Source organism: Schistocerca gregaria, chromosome 9, assembly GCF_023897955.1.
Source record: "Schistocerca gregaria isolate iqSchGreg1 chromosome 9, iqSchGreg1.2, whole genome shotgun sequence".
NCBI lineage: Eukaryota > Metazoa > Arthropoda > Insecta > Orthoptera > Acrididae > Schistocerca > Schistocerca gregaria.
Window position 1 is genome coordinate 185,787,992 of NC_064928.1, and position 15,382 is coordinate 185,803,373.

Here is a 15,382-nt window from a genome sequence, read left to right on the forward strand (position 1 = left end):
ATTTTAGAACATGTTTTTTGCTCGAGTATCATGTCGTTTTTGGAAACCCAGAATCTACTCTGTAGGAATCAACATGGATTCCGGAAACAGCGATCGTGTAAGACCCAACTCGCTTTATTTGTTTATGAGACCCAGAAAATATTACATACAGGCTTTCAGGTAGATGCTATTTTCCTTGACTTCCGGAAGGCGTTCGATACAGTTCCGCGCTGTCGCCTGATAAACAAAGTAAGAGCCTACGGAATATCAGACCAGCTGTGTGGCTGGATTGAAGAGTTTTCAGCAAACAGAACACAGCATGTTGTTATCAATGGAGAGACGTCTACAGACGTTAAAGTAACCTCTGGCGTGCCACAAGGGAGTGTTATGGGACCATTGTTTTTCGCAATACGTGTAAATGACCTAGTAGATAGTGTCGGAAGTTCCATGCGGCTTTTCGCGGATGATGCTGTAGTATATAGAGAAGTTGCAGCACTAGAAAATTGTAGCGAAATGCAGGAAGATCTGCAGCGGATAGGCACTTGGTGCAGGGAGTGCCAACTGACCATTAACATAGACAAATGTAATGTATTGCGAATACTTAGAAAGAAGGATCCTTTATTCTATGATTATATGATAGCGGAACAAACACTGGTGGCAGTTACATCTGTAAAATATCTGGGAGTATGCGTGCGGAACGATTTGAAGTGGAATGATCATATAAAATTAATTGTTGGTAAGGCGGGTACTAGGTTGAGATTCATTGGGAGAGTCCTTAGAAAATGTAGTCTATCAACAAAGGAGGTGGCTTACAAAACACTCGTTCGACCTATACTTGAGTATTGCTCATCAGTGTGCGATCCGTACCAGGTTGGGTTGACGGAGGACATAGAGAAGTTCCAAAGAAGAGCGGTGCGTTTCGTCACAGGGTTATTTGGTAACCGTGATAGCGTTACGGATAAGTTTAGCAAACTGAAGTGGCAGACTCTGCAAGCGAGGTGCTCTGCATCGCGGTGTAGCTTGCTTCATTCTTCCCGTGAACCATACGCGATTGGAACAGAAAAGGGAGGTAATGACAGTGGCACGTAAAGTGCCCTCCGCGACACACCGTTGGGTGGTTTGCGGAGTGTAAATGTAGATGTAGATGTTATTCAATCTGTATATTAAGCAAGCAGTGAAGGAAACAAAAGAAAAATTCAAAGTAGGTATTAAAATCCATGGAGAAGAAATAAAAACTTTGAGGTTCGCCGATGACATTGTAATTCTGTCAGAGACAGCAAAGGACCTGGAAGGGCAGCTGAACGGGATGGACAGCGTCTTGAGAGGAGGATACAAGATGAACATCAACAAAAGCAAAACGAGGATAATGGAATGTAGTAGAATTAAGTCGGGTGATGTTGAGGGTATTAAATGAGGAAATGAGACACTTAAAGTAGTAAATGAGTTTTGATATTTGGGAAGCAAAATAACTGATGATGGTCGAAGTAGAGAGGATATAAAATGTAGACTGGCAATGGCAAGGAAAGCGTTTCTGAAGAAGAGAAATTTGTTAACATCGAGTATCGATTTAAGTGTTAGGAAGTCGTTTCTGAAAGTATTTGTATGGAGTGTAGCCATGTATGGAAGTGAAACATGGACAATTAACAGTTTAGACAAGAAGAGAATAGAAGCTTTTGAAATGTGGTGCTACAGAAGAATGCTGAAGATTAGATGGGTAGATCATATAACTAATGATGAGGTATTGAATAGGATTGGGGAGAAGAGAAGTTTGTGGCATAACTTAACTAGAAGGAGGGATCGGTTGGTAGGACATGTTCTGAGGCATCAAGGGATTGCCAATTTAGTATTGGAGGGCAGCGTGGAGGGTAAAAATCGTAGAGGGAGACCAAGAGATGAATACACGAAGCAGATTCAGAAGGATGTAGGTTGTAGTAGGTACTGGGAGATGAAGAAGCTTGCACAGGGTAGAGTAGGATGGAAAGCTGCATCAAACCAGTCTCTGGACTGAAGACCACAACAACAACATGTGATAGGAAACAGACAAGGGAATATTGATGACTGAATTTTGTAACTTTGCACAGAGCCCAAACCAGAAGAAGATCTTTGGGAATACTGTCTGAATGCTCATACCGAATATGTCCAACATACCTGGTAATTGCAGAATACCCACTTTGTAATATGACTTACCAGTGCCCTCTTCCTGGGGTAACTCTGATGGATGCGTACCCCTAAACTTTTCTATCCTCAATGTAACTTCTTTATGAAGTTTGGGTACTTAGACGTTTTCCACTCTTCAGATAAAATCTCTACAATGTTTTTACTGTTAAAAAATTATAATGAAAGTCAATTAAGGGGACAATTGTTTTAAGTGAAGTAAACAGGAAGGAAAAAGAAAGGTAAAAAACTTGAATATAACCGAGTATCGAACCCATTGTATCTAAAGTCCAGCATGTTACCAATTACACTACCGGTGACAACTTGCAGTGGGGCGTGGGAGAGGTTTAAATAATGAAACATAGAAGTTCATTGTTAAGTCCTCTACAATGATAGAAATGCTTATGTGTTTCACATAGTCTAGCAGGCTTGTATGAAAATGTCTCTTTCCTTCCAGTTCCATGCAGCCATATTTTGCACCTTTCTGCAATCCTTTCACCTTGCAGAATTCGAAAAAAAAGTTGCCACACCCTCTGCTCTGGAATAGCAAATTTATGCACAACACTGCGGCATTCTTCACTACAGAAAAGTTGACATTTTTTGTTGGGCTCTTAACTTAAATCTTATCCCAAAACATCAATTAAATATGCGTAACTTGAAACATATGGTCTCGTACACCTTATAATACTTTCATCACGCAACTCCACATTATCTGACAGAAATTAAATGAATAGGCCTACTCAACTATTTCATATTACAAGTAGATACCATACCATTCAGCGCTTATTAATGGACATGAAATGTCATGAATATGAGTAGTGATTCTTGAAATTACTGTTAATATTGTTACACTCACAATAATCATGAGTATAAATAAAAGACTGCAAAAAATGTAAAGGAACTAAACATATTAATTCGCAGTACTTTTTTACAGTCGACACACATCTTCCCACTACGTTCCAGATAGACCGGGTAAACACATTTGGCGCATTTACACAGCGTTTTGCTTTCTTCCGACGCAGAATGAGCCATACACGGCTAACTCTTTTCCAAGCCAACACCTGGTATGCCTCTAATAAGTCTTCATCAAATAAATTCTTGCATACTTGAGATTTAGTAGGCTTTTGCACCAAAATTCGATTCTTGCTTTTTTCCAGGCATTCCTCATTTCAAAATATTGTTTTTTACCAGGTGTACCGGTATGAAATGAGCGTTTTTTTTTGTGAAAATGAAACACTTTTGAATTGAAAATTAAAAACGTTTTATTGAAAGAACTGACCATTGCTTTCTATATATTTTGACGACCTTTCTGGCAATTTGTGGACACCACGCCAATAGAATTGTTCGTCTTTTCAAGCAAACCAATCAGACACCTAATTTTCGACTTCTTCGTAGGAATCGAAGTGTTCCTCAGCCAATGCGTGTCCCATTGATGAAAGCAAATGGTAGCCGGAAGGGGCCAAGTCTGGTGAATACGACGGGTGGGGTAGCAGCTCCCAGCCAAGTGCTTTGATTGTATCCTGAACCAGTTTTGTTTTGTGTGCAGGTGCATTGTCGTGTAAAAAAAATTACTTTGCCGTGTCGTCTGGCCCATTCTGATCTGTTTTCGATCAATAATAATAATAATAATAATAATAACATAGTTCAAATTGATCATTTGTTGTCTGTAGCGATTAGTATTCACAGTTTCACCGGGATTTAGGAGCTCATGACACACCACCCCTTTCTGATCCCACCAAACACAGAGCATTGTCTTCTTGCCGAATCGATCGGGTTTTGCAGTCGATGTTGATGGTTGTCCCGGATTAACCCATGATTTTTCCCGTTTATGATTCTTAAAATACATCCATTTTTCATCACCAGTAACAATTCGATGCAAAACTGATTTTCGTTCATGTCTTTGAAGCAAAATTTGACAAATGGTTTTTCGGTTTTCCATCTGTCTTTCGTTCAATTCATTTGACACCCATTTTCCTCAGTTTTGCTCTTTCCCATAGCTTTCAAACGGTCAGAAATTGTTTGTTGGGCAACATTTGGCATTGCAGCCATTTGCTTCTGACTCAAAGTATCATCTTCATCCAATATTGCTTGCAATTCTGCGTCTTCGAACTTCTTTGGTGGTCTTCCACATTCTTCATTTCTTAGATCAAAATTATTATTTCTGAACCGTTGAAATCATCTTTTGCATGTTGCTTCTGATACAACACGATCACCATGTGCCTCGACAAGCATTCGATGCGACTCTCCAGCACTTTTTTTCAACTGAAAACAAAAAATTAATGTTTTCCGCAAATCATATCTTTCTGGTACAAAATTCGACGTTTTTAACACGCTTAAAACATATGATGTTGTTTGTTCCATGACTTGATATATACTAAATATCTTTGACAGATGTCATACCAACCAAACAAACAAAAATTAAGGCTCGTTCACAAGAAATGTTCCCTATCGACACACTTGTATCTTAACGCTCATTTCATACCGGTACTCCTGGTTGGTGTTTCCTTGCTCTAACAGACTCTGAACGTTCCTTCTTGAACTTGCCATTGGCATAAATGTACTGTTTTTGCTGTTGTGTAGGTGACAAAGGGCTCTTCTTCCAAGGGCTCTTCTTCACTAATAACTTTTTCATGGTCACCATCAGCTAACAGAGAAACAGAATCAGCATCATAATTATCAAAAATGTCGTGGTCATTCACAATTTTCTCTTCACCTATATCAGTAATTGCTCTTGCACACAAGCTTCAAAATTTTTGGATCAGTTGCAAGTATATTACCCCTCTTACAAAGTAACAACAGGCTATAGTTAATAAATAACATAAATACAAATATCTAATAAAATGCCGCAAAATAAGATAATCCGAAAAAGCAGTTGAAAGCAAAATATTAGGAACATGTGATGTGTTTGGACTTACATAATTATTACACATAATGCAAAATGTGCAGTCAGACAGACACCCAATTTATCACTCGCTTCTAAATAATATACCTTATCACTAGAGTGACAAAGAGAAGCTGATTGTCGAATGTTGTTTTGCATGTGCCAAGTATTAAAACGAAGATACTGAAAAGGGGAGACTGTGGTTTTTTGCAGTGCTACCACATTCGATGTTTGAAATTGGCAATGATGTTAACATAAAATGAGTCTATATTTTCACACATCCCTCTACCCTAAGATAATCCCTTGTTAGATCACTTTTCCCACTTACTCTGATGTGCTATCTGGTCCAAAATGGCTGCCTTGTAGATGGCGTTCAACTGGCCAATGGCAGCGCTCAGTTGTGGCATTCCACAGATAAAAGGTTGTCACTACTTTCTTTGTTCAGGGCTTTATTAGGGGCGTCCACCATTCTCTGCCAGCCCGTACTAACATGGCCTCAGGTGGGCGTGGTAGGGTCAGGCCAACTGGGTTTTCCAGGGCCCACTTGATTGCTCACTACACTACAGGGCCAACGAAGTTTGTCATCTTCAGGTGCTTATATGTGCACTGCCTTCACGTAACATTGACTTGGGGAACATTAAGAAGAAATACAAATGACTGATCCTTCGAAATTTACCTTCATTTTTTATAACATTTAACATCCAAGTTTTGCAGCTCCTTATGAGAAAGACGTTGTGGCATTCCAGTGAGCATTTAATTTTACAAGAAGGGTAGTAGAAGTGACCCACAAAACCACTGTGCAACATCCTTGACATCGATTTGTTGTAGAGTCTTAGAATATATTTTGAACTCAAACAGAATGAGGTGTCTCGAACAAAACGACCTCCACCAGCACGGATTCTAGAAACAGCAATCCTGTGAAACCCGATTTCCACTTTTCTCCCATGATATACAGGAAGCTTTGTATCAAGGAAGTCTGGTCGATGCAGTATTTCTTTGACTTAGTACTATACCTATGCTTATTGTCTGCCCTCTTGCATCACTCCTCTACACTGCAAGGACTTGGTCTGCTATTGTATTGTCGCCAATAAACCTCCTCCAGTCTTCACGTAAGACCACTCTGAGCTGAACTACACTGCAGTAGAGCGATGCAGCACGATGAGACCAAATGTAGTTCGTATGACATCGTACGCTACGTGACAGCACTGCAAGGCAGATTTGACTAACAGAAAATGAGCACGATAAGTCGATCATTTTCCTAGACCTCACTATAAAAAAAATTAATAATGCAAATGAGTCTGAAATGTACAGAAAAGCTACGACCTCTGATAATATTATAAATGCAAATTATTCTCATCCAAAAACATTCAAACATGCTTATTTTGACACAATGATTAACGGATTACATAACCTACCATTACAACAAACAACTACACAGAAAATACTTGAAACCCTCAAATACACAGCACAACAAGACAAGTTTAATCCCAACATAGTCAATCAAATATATATGAAACATTGCAAACCCTCACATACCCACATCCATACTGACATAAAACTAACACGAGACACGCCAACAAAACGGAAAATCACGTATGAAGTACAAACAAACATAGGAAATATAGTAGACAAAATAAATTCATTATTAAAAAATAGTATAATGAGGTTTGCATAAAAAAATGTACCACCAAATTAGAACATTGAGACATATCATAAATAAGCAACACCGAATGCCATTACAGTAGAAGGAAACCACCAACATACATGCGAGTAGGTATATAGAAAATCAATTGTAATGACTGCAGGAAGTTCTGTATGGGCCAAACAGGACAAGATTTTGTAATCAGATATCGAGAACACGCCAGTAAGAGTGACATAAATCTCTCCACATTTTTCTGCCATCTGAAAACAGAAAACCATAATGTAAGCCAGTTCGACCACCTAATGCAAATCCTGCATATAATGACAAACATACGAAAATATCCAGACAAAATCCTAAACCAACACACTTTTAAGCACAAAAATGTTACTGAAAATTTGGTCGAAATTTTAGAACAAGGTAACAGATGACATGATAAGCAAAGCCTAGTCTTACAAACATACACAAAGTATCTATAATCATGATAGAATTCCATAGTTGAAAAACCTAAATACGTAACCATATAACATCGTTGATTTCCGTAAAGTAAAGCTGCCAAATTAATAGAGAACGAATATACAGCGGTAATGGACTGGTATCGGCACTGGGCAGTACTTTAATTCACACGAATGAGCAATGGGGTTGACCGAGAAAGTTGTCTCCCGCATTCAAGACCGCAAGAAAAGAACGTAAAACAATGTAAAGAGTGACATTGCCTTGCCACATACACATCAGTTTCATCATGGTTTGTTGACAACTATCTACTCAGCCCACCCTCTAATTACACTTAACTTCAATATAACGGCGCAAATCATTGTTACACGATCTGTGCCCTCTAAAAACTGATTTAAACTCTTCATAAATTACCAGTACTTTTTTTCTTATTGTTATTTCATCCTGGGTGGGAGGGTGGACTGTCAGAGCTAAAGGCAATGCGCTCTTCAGCCAGTTGACAGTAAAAATTTAATTAGATGAAAAGAAAAAAAGAAACAAATAGGGGAGATATTTACATTGAACTGAAAATTTTTTCTAGGAAATAAATTAAGTAGTTTTTAGATATACATACTAGTCATATGACCTCTTGAAGTGGTAGTTAAAATCAGTAATACTAAAAGATAGAATGAAACACAATAAGCACACATTTAAAAACATTTACAACCTCATCTCGAAACAGTGATATTTAAAAGAAGCACTTTTCTGCACTAAGAACTGGATGGACCTACCCTGGGATAGGGAGTCTGTTGTTTAAGGGAGAAATGTTAGCCAATGAGGAAGATAAGGATGTGGTGGTATAAGGATGGAGGACTGGTACATACCAGCGATTGTGTAGGAGTGGCTGTTGGGACAGAAGAAGGGATGGAGAAGAGGGGAGAATTTGTGATGCTAATAGTTGTTGGGAAAAATGGGTTGGGGAAAGAATGGTAAATGGGGTGTAAAAGGGGGTAAGGAAATGTGGGGAAAGCAGGAAGTGGAAGCCCGGATGATGTGGACTGGGTGAGTTCAGCTTACAGCTGGTTGGATAGGTATATGATGGGGTGGAACTCATGACCTGGGAAGGGGACACGGTTAAGGTAGAGGGGAGAATTTGTGATGCTAATAGCTATTGGGAAAAGAGGGTTGGGCAAAGAACAGCAAGTGGGTGGAGAGAAGAGGGGTAAGGAAATGTGGAGAGAGCAGGGAGTGGAAGCCCTGATGAGGTGGACTGAGTGGGTTGAACTTATAGCTAGCTGGATGGGTAAATGTTGGGGTGGATCCCATGATCTTGAAGAGATGATGGTCAGAGTCTTTGGGAGAGTAGGTGTAGGGTGTGGAAGTGTAGCATTGGTGGAATCTGTTGGCAAAGTCTGTATAGTAGCATATGAGGATTGGAAAATAGAGAGGAAATGACAGCATTATTGGAGCCGAGACTGTGGATGTTGTAGATTGCTCTGAGGTGTTCTGTATGAATGAGGAGAGGTGGAAATTTGATGAGTTGGTAAAGGATCCTTGTGGGAGAAGGTAGACAAATGGAGAAAGTGAGATGGAGTGCATGGCATTCAAGGATCTGGAGGGATTTACGGAACTTGGAAGGGGCACATATCCACGCAATATTTGCATAGGAAAGGATGGGTTGGATCAGGGATTTGTACCTGTGAAGGACAGTGGAGGGGTGTAGTTACCATTTTTGGCTGGGTACCAATTTTTGAATAGTTTTAATCTGTTGTGTGCTTTCTGTTCCATGTTTAGTAGGTGACGTTTGCACATCATCTGCTGGTTGATGGTTAGTCCAAGGTACTGTAGTGTGTTAGCCAGTTGGATGGGATGGCTGTAAATGGTGAGGTAGAAGTCGAGGAGATGGAAGATGTGGGTAGTGTGTCTTCTATTTATTATATTTATTGCCTGGGATTTGGAGGCATTACTCTTGAGGAGGTATTGGGTACACCAGGAAGTAAACTGATTGAGGTGGATACGGAGGGATTGTTGGGATTTATGGGTCATATGATAGAGGGTGAGGATAGCAGTGTCACCAGTATACTGAAGGAGGTGAGTGTGTGGAGGTGGTTTGGGCACATTGGCAACATACAAGACGTAAAGGAGACTGGTGAGAATGGAACTTTGGGGTGGTCCTGCAGTGGGATGGAAGATATGGGAATTGGTGTTGTTAGTGATTACATAGGATGGGCAGTTGGTGAAAAAGGATGCAATAAGGCAGAGATAGTTTAGTGTCGATGATTTCAGCAGAAATTGCTTATGTATAGTATATGTTAGCTTCAGTATTGCTGGGTATGAAGTATTCTCATCACAAATAGTTAAGAGACCCATGCTGATAGCAATTTTGTAACGAAACAGAACTAATTAATTAATGTAGCTAAGGAGATGTTTGTTAGTGCCATTGTTTTTTTGCTAAACCTCTTACTGCAGTATAAAATGTAGAGTCTTGTACCAGAGGAATCAAGGGAGATGACTGTGTTTGGTGACTGGTATCCTCTTTCTACGACACAACTGCACACATGTATTTACAGGGTTCGTCTTTACATGAAAAGGAAGCTACTTAACTTTAAGAGTGTGCATGTGTTGTGATACAAGCTTTTCCATAACAGTCCTCTTGCAGAAAATATCGGTATTCTAGCCATTACAGACTATAGTATCGGTATGGGTAACATACAAGTCCCGCAAAGTAATCAATCCAGTTGCAATGTACTGACAGATGCCAACTTGGACTGCGAGTGACTGAGTTAGTGACTGAGACACTGAGTGACAGACTGAGATTGAGACCCTGTGATCAGCGGCGGGGATCTAAATACTTGTGGTCGGGAGGGCGTTGGCGGCATGTTGCTAGTGAGTCTGTCTTTGTCCTTTCTCCAGATAGGGGCGCTTGATCCACTGCTTAGTATCGATCTTATTGCTACATATTTGCTGACTGGAGTGCTGGCCATATCTTACGTTAGCACATAAAACAAACGACCTGTATGTGCTGTACTCTGGCGTCTCCAATAGATCTACATCTACATCTACATACATACTCCGCAGTCCCCCATACGATGTGTGGCGGGGGGTACCATACCACAACTAGCATCTCCCTGTTCCACTCCCAAACAGAACGAGGGAAAAATGACTGCCTATATGGCTCTGTACGAGCCCTAATCTCTCTTATCTTGTCTTTCCGCGAAATATAACTTGGCGGCAGTAAAATTGTACTGCAGTCAGCCTCAAATGCTGGTTCTCTAAATTTCGTCAGTAGCGATTCACGAAAAGAACGCCTCCTTTCCTCTAGAGACTCCCACCCAAGTTCCTGAAGCATTTCTGTAACACTCGTGTGATGATCAAACCTACCAGTACCAAATCTAGCAGCCCGCCTCTTAATTGCTTCTATGTCCTCCCTCAATCCGACCTGATAGGGATCCCAAACACTCGAGCAGTGCTCAAGAATAGGTAGTATTAGTGTTTTATAAGCGGTCTCCTTTACAGATGAACCACATCTTCCCAAAATTCTACCAATGAACCGAAGACGACTATCCGCCTTCCCCACAACTGCCATTGTATGCTTGTCCCACTTCATATCGCTCTGCAATGTTACGCCCAAATATTTAATCGACGTGACTGTGTCAAGCACTACGCTACTAATGGAGTATTCAAACATTATGGGATTCTTTTTCCTATTCATCTGCATTAATTTACATTTCTCTATATTTAGAGTTAGCTGCCACTCTTTACACCAATCACAAATCCTGTCCAAGTCATCTTGTATCCTCCTACAGTCACTCAACGACGACACCTTCCCGTATACCACTGCATCATCTGCAAACAGCCGCACATTGCTATCCACCCTATCCAAAAGATCATTTATGTAGATAGAAAACAACAGCGGATCTACCACACTCCAGATGATACCCTCACCTCCGATGAACACTCACCATCGAGGACAACATACTGGGTTCTATTACTTAAGAAGTCTTCGAGCCACTCACATATTTGGGAACCAATCCCATATGCTCGTACCTTAGTTAGGAGTCTGCAGTGGGGCACCGAGTCAAACGCTTTTCGGAAGTCAAGGAATATGGCATCCGCCTGATACCTTTCATCCATGGTTCGCAAGATATCATGTGATGCTTTCTAAAGCCGTGCTGATGGATGGACAGCAACTTCCTCGTCTCAAGGAAATTCATTATATTCGAACTGAGAATATGTTCGAGAATGCTGCAACAATGGCAGCTGGAATCCTGCCTTTTAATCCCACAACTTCCTGGCGTCTGCAGTTCATAATTGCCTGAAATCAAGTCACATGATGTTTACAGCCACATTGGTCTTATCTGTTGCTGTTGCTGTTGCTCGTTTAAATGAGGAAGTATTGTGTATTTTCGTTTAGCTTTATTCGCACTTTTCCAGCACAGAAAACTTTACAACCGTTTTTCTGAACGTTGACATGCTATAAGAAGCAGAATACGGCTAATAAAAAGATGCAGAGTGTACTTTAGCCCACAAGACAAGCAGTTTTCATTCATTTACGTAAATTGTAAGAGATAAGATTCACTGTTGAACATATCACGTAGTAAAGTTAAAGCAGCGGAAAAAATTCATGAACAAACAGTCTGAATTTAAATATAAAAGCTTTTTTGCTCCTTTTCAAAAATGGATCATCATCTGAGGTCATCAGTCCCCTAGAACTTAGAACGAATTAAACCTAACTAACCTAAGAACATCACACATGTCCATGCCCAAGGCAGGATTCGAACCTGTGACCATAGCGGTCACGCATCTCCAGACTGTAGCGCCTAGAACCGCTCGGCTACAACGGACGGCTTGGTTGGGCTAATTACTTTTACTATAGTGGTTTTATTTTCGTCATTTGAGTACTGCTTTCCTATCAGACCAGCTCTAAAAAAGCTAGATGAGTGAGCGCTGTGAGAAGGAAAGATTGGAAACTGACCACATATAGCGAAATATGTCCTCAGTATTTTGGGAAGAGGCCACAGAGGGAGCATCAGTTTCGGTATTCCCTATTAAGGAAAATTCTGAATTCCGAAATCAGCCTTTTCAAATCATATACTATTCTTTTTGTTTATTTGTACTGTATAACAAAAGCAAAGTTACATAAAAGATGGAATATGCATTCGTTGTATTACTGGAACTTCTTTCAAGACACTGTCCATTCCGTTCAACCGCTCTTCCACGTCCGTTGCTGTATCTGACAGAGTTACAATATCATCGCCAAACCTCAAAGTTTTTATTTCTTCTCCTTGGATTTTAATTACTACTCCAAATTTTTCTTTTGCTTGCTTTACTGCTTGCTCAGTATACAGATTGAATAACATCGGGGAGAGGCTACAACCCTGTCTCACTCCCTTCTCAATCACTGCTCCCCTTTGATGTCCCTCGACTCTAATAACTGCCATCTGGTTTCTGTACAAATTGTAAATAGCCTTTCGCTCCCTGTATTTTAACACTGCTACCTTCAGAATTTGAAAGAGAGTATACCAGTCAACATTGTGAAAAGCTTTTTCTAAGTCAACAAATGCTAGAAATGTAGGTTTGCCTTTCCTTGTTCTAAGTCAAGTTGTAGTGTCAGTATTACCTTCCATGTTCCAACATTTCTACGGAATCCAAAGTGATCTTCTCCGAGGTCGGCTTCTACCAGTTTTTCCATTCGTCTGCACAGAATTTGCGTTATATTTTGCAGCTGTGGCTTACTAAACTGATAGTTTGATAATTTTCACACCTGTCAACACTTGCTTTCCTTGGGACTGGAATTATTATACTCTTCTTGAAGTCTGAGGAGATGGTAGAATTTTTTCAGGGCTAGCTATCCCAAGGCTATTAGTAGTTCTAATGGGACGTTGTCTACTCCCTGGGCCTTGTTTCGACTTAGGTCTTTCAGTGCTCTGTCAAATTCTTCATGCAGTATCATACTTCCCATTTCATCTTCCTTACATCCTCTTCCATTTCCATAATATTGGCCCCGAGTACATCACCCTTGTATAGACCTTCTATATATTCCTTCCATCATTCTGCTTTCCCTTTGTTTACTTAGAACTGGTTTTCCATCTAAGCTCATGATATTCATACAAGTGATTCTCTTTTCTCCAAAGGTCTCTTTAATTTTCCTGTAGGCAGTATCTATCTTACCCCAATGTGAGATAAGCCTCTCTACATCCTTACATTTGTCCTCTAACCATCCCTGCTTAGCCATTTTGCACTTCCTCTCGATTTTATTTTTGAGACGTTTTTATTCCTTTTTGCCTACTTCATTTACTCCATTTTTATATTTTCTCCTTTCATCAATTAAATCCAGTATCTCTTCTGTTACCCACGGGTTTCTACTAGCCTCAGCGTTTTACCTACTTGATCCTCTGCTGCCTTCACCATTTCATTTCTCAAAGCTCCCCATTCTCCGTCTACCATATTCCTTTCCTCTGTTCCTGTCAATCGTTCCCTAATGCTCTCTTTGAAACAATCTACAACCTCTGGTTCTTTCAGGTTATCCAGGTCCAATCTCCTTAAATTCCCACCTCTTTGCAGTTTCTTCAGTTTTAATCTAAATTTCATAACTAGTAGATTGTGGTCAGGGTCCACATCTGCCTTTGGCAATGTCTTACTATTTAAAACCTGGTTCCTAAATCTCTATCTTATCATGATATAATCTATGTGAAACCTTCCTGTGTCTCCAGGCCTCTTCCACGTATACAACCTTCTTTCATGAATCTTAAACCAAGTGTTAGCTTTGATCAAGGTACGCTCTGTGCAAAATTCTACCAGGCGGCTTCCTCTTTCATTCCATATGTCTATTCCATATTCACCTACTGCTTTTCCATCTCTTCCTTTTCCTACTATCGAATTCCAGCCCCCCATGACTATTAAATTTTTGGCTTGCTTCACTACCTGAATAATTTCTTTTATCTCATCATACATTTCATCACTCTCTTCATCATCTGCAGAGCAAGTTGGCATATAAACTTGTACTACAGTGGTAGGTGTGGGCTTCGTGTCAATGTTGGGTACAATAATGCGTTCACTATGATGTTCATAGTAGCTGACCCGTGCTTCTATTTTATTATTCATTATTAAACCTACTCCTGAATTATCCCTATTTGATTTTGTGTTTATAGCCCTGTATTCACCAGACTAGAAGTGCTGTTCCTCCTGCCACCGAACTTCACTAATTCCCACTATATCTAACTTTAACCTATCCATTTACCTTTTAAATTTTCTAACCTACCTGCCCAATTAAGGGATCTTACATTCCATGCTCCGATCCCTAGAACGCCAGTCTTCTTTCTCCTGATAACGACATCCTCCTGAGTAGTCCCCGCCCGGAGATCCAAATGGGGGACTATTTTACCTCCGGAATATTTTACCCAAAAGGACGCCATCATCTTTTAACCATACAGTAAAGCTGCATGCCTTCGGGAAAAATTACGGCTGTACTTTCCCCTTGCTTTCAGACGTTCGCAGTACCAGCACAGCAAGGCCGTTTTGGTTATTGTTACAAGGCCAGATCAGTCAATCATCCAGACTGTTGCCCTTGCAACTACTGAAAAGGCTGCTGCCCATCTTCAGGGACCACACGTTTGTCTGGCCTCTCAACAGATACCCCTCCATTGTGGTTGTAGCTACGGTACGGCTATCTTAAGCACGCAAGCCTCCCCACCAACGGCATGGTCCATTATTCATGGGGGAAGAATCTCAAATTATACTTTATATTATCATACTGTCTTAGTACTATACTACCTACTGTACAATTTTCATCACTTGTTACGTATTCCATTTGAAGTAGGTGTAGTACGTTTTCAAATTTTACATTTCTCTAAGAAGCTGCTCATGTGACTAGTCTTTAAATCGCGCACAACACATTCCGAACGTAGCTACATAACACGCCACTGCCATCACCACCCACCCACCCGATACGAGTGTGCAGTTTGCGAGCGCATGCCAGGCTACCGTACACATAGGGCATTGTGGTACGGTTTGTCGAATCTGACACAATAGAATGCGCTGTTCAAGTGGTTTCGGTAATCAGGGCATACTATTATTTGTATTTGTCAGATTTTTTAAAAAAAATGACATCAAAATGTAGACAAGGAGATCTTCATTCGTCTTTCTTACTGAAAAGGAAGAAAGAAGAGGCAGAATTGAGAGAAAAGGAATGAGTATTGCCTGGAAACAATGTCAGTGGTGACTTATCATTGTCGACTCAACGTTCAGCAGGTACATCTTTCTGATTATCTTGTATGTCAAATTATTTGGTCATCCCT

General features: G+C 40.3%; 1 protein-coding gene across 1 annotated transcript in view; it reads right to left on the bottom strand.

Annotated features, from left to right (window-relative positions):
- Window positions 1-15,382, bottom strand: part of LOC126291782 (putative inactive serine protease 43) — a 45,606-nt gene that overhangs the window by 25,956 nt on the left and 4,268 nt on the right. The window lies entirely within an intron of this gene.